Source organism: Ambystoma mexicanum, chromosome 10 (genome assembly GCF_040938575.1).
Source record: "Ambystoma mexicanum isolate Mex_15411 chromosome 10, UKY_AmexF1_1, whole genome shotgun sequence".
NCBI classification, from domain to species: Eukaryota; Metazoa; Chordata; class Amphibia; order Caudata; family Ambystomatidae; genus Ambystoma; species Ambystoma mexicanum.
In genome coordinates this window covers 23388412-23396541 of record NC_090932.1, presented here as the reverse complement: position 1 = coordinate 23396541, position 8130 = coordinate 23388412, and the positions used below count along the sequence as shown (strand labels likewise).

The 8130-nt window shown below is 46.4% G+C and overlaps 1 pseudogene; it reads left to right on the top strand.

Annotated features, from left to right (window-relative positions):
- The first annotated feature begins 4771 nt into the window (after window positions 1-4771).
- On the top strand, window positions 4772-6668 carry LOC138491112 (ataxin-3 pseudogene; annotated as a pseudogene).
- The last annotated feature ends 1462 nt before the right edge of the window (window positions 6669-8130 follow it).

Sequence of the window (8130 nt, the reverse complement as noted above, 5' to 3'; positions counted from 1 at the left end):
GAGGGATCACAGCACTCAAACACACCAAGAATCATTCAAGCTGGGGGTGGTCAGTCTTCCACAGAAAGGAATGAAGGCACTCTATTCCAGAGAGATCTTTGCATATGTCGATCTGAACTGGTTTCAGGGGGAGTCCAGACCCTAGTACTGGAATACAGGCAAACAGTGGCCCAAGATGGCAACTTCCTCTGACACACACAAAGAGGGACACGCAGCCTTATAGATACAGGGACAATAGGGGGTAAACATGCCCCCAACAATACATTGAACATCAACCCATCTGGTGCCATTGCTCCTGCTTTCACACACAGCTGCATGGATGTGTTTGCACCAGTGGTACATATAGTGCCACTGGAACAAACTATTATTATTACTGTCTGGTCGAGGAAGTAAACATTTATCTTTGTATGTACATGAATAACTAGGTGCAAATAAATATTTATCACAAAACATTTCAGTTTTTAACGTCAAAACCTTTTTACTCACTTATAAAAATACTCCCATTAGGAATGGGACTTTCTGTTTAACACTCGACTTTAAAAAAATTGGGAGTAACATACTCCCAATTCAAAATCTTATCTGGAGCACTGGGGACAATGAATAGTCATGTAACCCCCCAGGTCTTTGTGGCAAACAAAGACACTTCAAATCTGGTGAATAGAAGAGTGGGTCAAAAAGGACCCAGCCATGCAAAATCGATTCTATTATGTAGAACCATTTTATAAGGGCGAAAAAGCCAAAAACAGACCAGCCACATAATTTCCAGAAAGGGGTATCTCCTCTGGGAAAATATGGGCACTTTGGGGGCACCAAGGAATCTAGCAAAGAGTGGAGGGGCATCCAAGTTAGTCATAAGAATTTCAAAAATGGATTTCTGCCCTAACACGCTCCCAAGAAGATACGCTGCTGAGACACCCTCTAGATTGGCTTCTTCCCATTGTCAGATCTCATAAGCTACGCTGCTGAGAGACCCTCTAGATTGGCTTCTTCCCATTGTCAGATCTCATAAGCTATTTGTGCTAATCGATTGTACCTTATGTCCCCCCCCCCCGCTGATTTAGGCTAACTCTGAGTGACCTGATTGTCACCTCATACTAATATTGCTGGGTGTTTTAGCGACGGGGTGAATGAGAAGAGGGCCCTCTGTACCTCCTTTAGCAGACGCACATTTGGAGAATGGGCTGCCTCTCTGCAGGACCACCACCCCTGAGCTTGTTCAGACTCCCAGTTTGCCTCCTACTTACCCTGCTGGCATAATTCATGATCTGCAGGGGGAGCGTATGGACACAGGGATACTCCTTTTCTCCAAATTGGCTGTCGCTAGTCAACACTGAAGCATGTCCCTGACATCAGATGACCACAGGATATGAGTTTCTTATCAAAGAGTGGCCAATGATCTAGAAGGTGGGAGACTGGGGGTTTCAAATGGTGACATGCCTTTGGGACCACCATAGTTGCTGCCGGCACCTCCCCTGCACTCCCAACCATTCCTGAGTAGATGGACAGTCTCTGTTCAGTAAGCGCTGTAGCTGTGTCTGGAGCCTGACCCACCCCTTCTCCTGGAAAGAAAGAGACGCCCTACTGAGGTTTTGAAATAGGATCCAATGCAACATAGGTTCTGAGATGGGAAACGCTGTCACTTCTTCCATGTGAGGAGAAACCCCAACCACTGGAGATTTGTGCACACTGTCATCATGTCGAGGGAGGCTATAAAGAAAGAAGGAGCGGAAGTTAGCCAGTCGCCCAAGTAGGGGAACACACTAATACCGAACACATGTAATTCACCTATGACTGGGGCTACGATCTTTATGGACACTCTAGGAGAGGATGAGACCACAAATTACATAACCGTGAACTGGAAGTGTTGACTTCGGTAAAGAAAGCAAAGGTACTGGTGATCTGCCTCCTGGATTGGCCCATATAGGTAAGCATCCCTCAGATCAATAGAGGCCAACCAATCACCTGGGCGGATCATCAGTGTAATGGACCGCGGCATGACCTCCTTGAACCTATGCTATGTTATGTTATGAAGTGGTTTAGTGACTTCAGATCCAGAACTTGTCTAAATTCTCCCGATGCGACGGGACGGGATAACCTGCCTGTCCCTGTCCCTGCTGGAGGACATATAACATGGACTATGTTAATTCTTCTTGAGTAGCTCTGCTATACACCGCATCGTCTGGGACTTGTGCAGATTCTGGGGCTCCTGTGTATTGATTGAACCTGATGATGGAGGAGGGGTGGAAAAGCCTGTGGCATAGCCCCCCTGAATTTCATTGATCATCCATGCATTTTTGATTGATTCCTACCATATCTTTGGGAATGTGAGCAGGTGCCCCCCTACTCTGGCCGGCTCTTCAGGTTCCTTATAGACAGGACTTCTGAGATTAGATGTTAAGGGAGAGGCTGTGGTGACCAAGCTCTGTGTCCTGTGACCCGCAACCCCTGCAACACGCCCTACTGTGGTGACTAAGCTCTGTCTCCTGTGACCCCCAACCCCTGCAACACGCCCTACTGTGGTGACCAAGCTCTGTCTCCTGTGACCCCCAACCCCTGCAACGCGCCCTACTGTGGTGACCAAGCTCTGTCTCCTGTGACCCCCAACCCCTGCAACACGCCCTACTGTGGTGACTAAGCTCTGTCTCCTGTGACCCCCAACCCCTGCAACGCGCCCTACTGTGGTGACCAAGCTCTGTCTCCTGTGACCCCCAACCCCTGCAACGCGCCCTACTGTGGTGACCAAGCTCTGTCTCCTGTGACCCCCAACCCCTGCAACGCGCCCTACTGTGGTGACCAAGCTCTGTCTCCTGTGACCCCCAACCCCTGCAACGCGCCCTACTGTGGTGACCAAGCTCTGTCTCCTGTGACCCCCAACCCCTGCAACGCGCCCTACCTCAAATGGGATGCCTGCCCTGTGTACTGTGGGAAGCTCTCGGCCTCCTGTCCTGACAAATGTCCTGCGAGGAGTTGGACGCATAGGAAGGATGATTTTATGTTCCTCTGCAGACCACTTCATGGGCTCCTCCATTTGTTGGCCAAATATCCTGGAGGCAAAGAAATGTAATAGAAGGAGCACTTTCTGGGATGCACCCATCTTCCAGGATCTCATCCACAGATGTCTACAGGCTGCTAACGATAACCCAGCAAAGAAAGCCAAGTAACCCAACGCATCAAACTTCACATCTGATAACAAATTTGACTGAAGTTCCATGCTGGACAGCAGACCAGTTGGGCCCTCTTGAGTCTGCAGAAAAACATGGCTAATGTCTCTGAAAAGGGATTAAGTATTGTTGGCTGCATAAGATCTGGGTCTGATTTGAAAAGTTTGATGCCAAAAAGGAACACTTCAATGCCACCTCATTCTTTTTGTCGGTTAGGTCCACCACTGTGGCTTCATCAGATTGGAATGAAGGCAATGGAGGAAATTCAGTCTCAAACCCCATTAGAGGGTATCATCTCAATATAAAATGGGGGAAAGACCATCGCAACAATCTCTTCTAATGCTTAAGGTGAGGCGACTGCAGTCCATTGGGAATAGGAAGTGTGTTTGGGTCTTCAATACCATACACCACAAACAGGTTGTCTTCTTCTTGGCCGTTGGATCGGACTCTGGCAAGTGCAGCGCCTAGCTGATGGGTTGCAGTGCTTCTGTCAGTTGTTATTACTAAAGGTTGTTGGCCTTCTTCTCAGGGGGGCTATACAGGTTCAGTGGGCCTTTGTTCCTTCGCATGAGGATGGAGGAGTGTCTGCTCAGTCAGTGCTGAAAAAGTATTTCCTCCACAGTAAAGTAGGTCAGCTGTAGGGTCTTGCTGCTCTTCCCCTGGGAAGGGACTCTGGGGGCAGTAGGAGGAACTGCCTCAGTGTTGTGGCGCTTCTCTGTAAATGTACTGGGCTGTGCAAGCTCCAATGTGTTACGGGATGTGGCCCAGAGCTAATCAGAACGTCCACACACAACACACAGACCCCATTAGTAGATGAGTAACTGCCGAGTGGGAGACCGTTCAGCCATTTTATTGGGCACTTACACGTGATTAAAGCCGTCCCTGCCGGTCATTTGCTGTGATCACTTTGGATCACAATCATGTGACCTGGAATGAGCCCTGCCACGGGGCTCTAGTTACAACACAATACACTGGTAGCCTGAGGTTCCGGAACTGTCCCTATTTATTTGACTGGCAGAACCTCCCGTGCGCTCGCAGCAGGATCCCGGAGCGTACCTTCATGTTGAGCCTGACCTTGCATCCACCCTCTTATACTACCTGTCATGGGAAAGGAAAGCCGCTCTGCTCTGAGTACTTTGGTGATGGGGCCGGTGCCCAGACCTGCTCACCTCTACCTTGCTGTAATGGGCCATGGATAAGGGACTCCTCCTTCCACCTGCTGCCCTAGCTCACTGTCTACTCTGCTCTCACCATGATCTGCAGAGAAGCCTGGCTGCAAAAGATAACGGCAAGAAGTATGATCCTTGTAATATACTTATCTTTCTGAGTAGGAAGGGTCCAAGACATGCGTATCAGAAAGGAAGAGGAAAAACAGGCTGGTGCAAGGGAGAGGGAAGCCTTAATAAAACAGAAACATGCAGAAGGGACTGATGAACATTAAGCCCTATATCCCAGTGTGTTTTGGGTCGGGTAGTTTGAAAACTCGGTGGTCTGCTCATTCTGTGGCATAAATATTGTATTAAACAAGAATTGGCGGACTTGAATGATTGGAGCAACACTGGGTCACGTGAGGGATGACGGGTGTCAGTGCTCGAAAGAAACAAACATGGAGGCCGTGTTTCATGAGAAACTCATCGATTGTTTCTGTGTTTCAAATAACAGCAGGAAGGATCATTGTGTGCACAGCACTTCTTGAATAATTTGCTACAAGGAGAGTATTTTAGTCCTGTGGAATTGTCTTCTATTGCACATCAGCTTGATGAGGAAGAAAGGATGCGGATGGCTGAAGGAGGACTCACCAGTGAAGAGTACCGCATATTTATGCAGCAACCGTCTGGAAATATGGATGACAGCGGCTTCTTCTCAATTCAGGTGATCAGCAATGCACTGGAAGTGTGGGGTTTGGAACTATTGCTGTTAAACAGCCAGGAATATCAAAGCCTGCAGATCAGCCCTATAGATGAAAGAGCATTCATTTGCAACTATAAGGAGCACTGGTTTACTGTTCGAAAGATTGGAAAGCAGTGGTTTAACTTGAACTCTCTCTTGACGGGACCAGAGTTAATATCGGATACATATCTTGCACTTTTCCTGGCCCAGTTACAACAGGAAGGTTATTCTATATTTGTTATTAAGGGTACCCTCCCCGATTGTGAGGCCGACCAATTGTTGCAGATGATTAGAGTACAACAGGCACAACGACCAAAGTTGATTGGGGAAGAGATAGCACAATCATCAGACGAGAGGTTACAACAGACTGACACGGACCAAGCAACAGAAACCTGTGTCACCTACAGTGAAACCAATGCACTAGATGAAGATGAGGAGAATCTGCAGAAAGCACTTGCTCTGAGTAGACAGGAGATTGACATGGAAGATGAAGAAGCAGATCGGCGCAGGGCTATTCAGCTTAGTATCCAAGGGGGTCTTCAGTTGGATTTTCCTCAGCTTACGCCAGACAATATTCCACAGACATCTAGTGGCAATGCGCCTGAATTGTTGACTTCAGAAGAGCTGCGCAGGAGACGACAAGCCTTCTTCGAAAAGCAGCAACAGCAGCAAGAACAGGCAGAAGATCTGCATGACAAGCCAACTACGAGTTCCAATGCACTAGGGATTGATCCAGGTTCGGCAGATTCTGACATTTCGGACTGACCACAAATAGCCACCAGACAAGCCATTCTGATAAGCTGGTGCTGGTGTGAGTAAAGAAAAAATACCTCAAGCCATCGAAATGCTCCTGGAAACTGGCAAAGACACCTCCATGGCGGAACACAATTGACAGAATAACTATTGTTTTCCTGCTAGACACTCAAAATCAGCATTGTGCTGTTTCTGTGCATTATGGAGCACAGGTGTATCAAATGCATATTTTAAGACGGAATTTACATATGTTTGTTTTTTCAAATGCTTTTATGAATGTTGTGTCCAATTGTTACTGTCTTCTGTTTTTTTGGAGTTGCTTTATGTCTAGAACCTTACATGTTTTTTTAATCATATGCATTTTTGCTTCTAAAGAGGGAACAAAATGAATGATGTAAAACTAGCTTATTCAATTGATTGAGAGACACTGTACCAGTGTGCAAGGCAAACGTGGACAGGAGGTAATTGATCTCCGATTCTGATGCTGCAGCAGATTTAATCTATATTTTGTATTTGTCGGTGGTGCGGTTCATCCTGTTTACATAGTCATATTAATGCAACATATTGTAATGTGTACAACATTGAAACCGTACAGCTTATTCACAGCAATGTCAAGGACATGATGTGTAATTCTTTTTTTCACACTGTGTCCAATGCACCACGCTAATGTTAAGCAGAGAACCAAGGAACTCTATTCTCCAAAAGAAAAGTCGGATTATGGGGCCATTTGCAAAGGGCACACTTTTGAATGAACTTAAACTGGTTTAGTTTTTGTTAGCTAATTTGAAAATCTGAGCTACTGTCGTATATCTAATTCTCACAAGCTGTGAGGGATCCAAATTCGTTTTGTGGGGCCATTTTTAATTTGCATGGGTGAAAGAAGTCTTTCAAAAATGTTTGCGTGGTGTTTTAAATAAATTATTCATGCCCCCACCATAAAAAAAAAAAAAACAAGAATTGGCAAAGCCATATAGTTTTGGCTGATGTATTGGCTTCGAAATCATAGCCCCATGCGCTCACACAATTCACCAGCCACTGCCATGAAACGCACAGGGAGTGCCAACACGTGTCAGGTAGCCACATGATATGCTCTGGTAGTCACAACATATGCCAGTCGTTGGTGGCTCTACGAGTTTTCATAAACATCATTTTACTATGTTAAGTGGGGGATCCCCCCCCCATTGTCTCCTCTAGCCCACCCCAGACCCCTTAATTCCACCCACCCCCGTTCTCCCACATACCCATATACATGTATATGGGAATGTAATTGGTCAGTCTTGACCAAAAGTGCTCAAGTTAAAAATGCCAACTATGAAAAAACCTATTACGCCCGTTGGTACCCTATATATACTAGGCAATGCATTTAAAAGCCCATTCAATGGCGTACCCTAAAGTTTTGTTCTTAATACATTCTAGATATTCACACCATGGCCGAGTAGTGCCCGCATAAACCCAGGTAATTGGACTTCTATTATCCAATCCCCATCGCCGTCCAATATCCAGGCACTGAAGCTATTATCATGACCAGGCCCGTGCAAGTGAAAGGGCCCAATCACAGAACATTTGCCAATGGTCATTGGCCATTAGGAAACGCTGCCCTGCTCGCTTCAACGCCCCAATTCTTCATTCAGACAGCAATAGTTAAAGCAAATTCTCATCTTCATTGACGTGTAACACTCAAAAGTTTGTCATGCAATTCTATTGGTTAAAAAGATAACTTAAGTATAGGTGCTATATCTGTATATCGTAACAGTGTGAGGATTGGATAACTCTTATCGGGTGGGCGTCTAAGCCCATCCCTCTACATCACTTGTGATAGACGTCACTAAAGTACGACGTCTCATTGGTTCTACTAGCTATAGGACCCTTGACTATTTGGTCCATTGTGATTGGGTGGGTTACACCCCTAGGCATAAATCTCCACTTTAATTAGCAGCATTGCAGAATGGACACCCAGATGCAGGATGCCGCAAGATTCACCCTGCCTCCCTTCCATCAATCAGTACTTTAGGGCTATGTGTCAATTAGTTGGCTGAGGATGGCCTTGAAACTGTAGCTTCTTATAAGGAGAAGTTTATGGCATCATCTGGTTTTGGATAACATCAGACGTTTGTACCTCTTCGCGCTTGGCTGGTCATGTGTCAGTACACAGTGAATCTGCTTCATTTTCCCCCTATTTGCATATTTGATTCTTCCTTTAGCCTTGCCACCTGCCTGGGCCTCCTTATCTCGACCTTCACGGGGCAGGCTGCTATGCTCTTAAGTTTCGATTCTTCGCCATTGCCGCTCTCCTTCCTTCCTTGGGTGACCTCGAATTCCCGTGCCT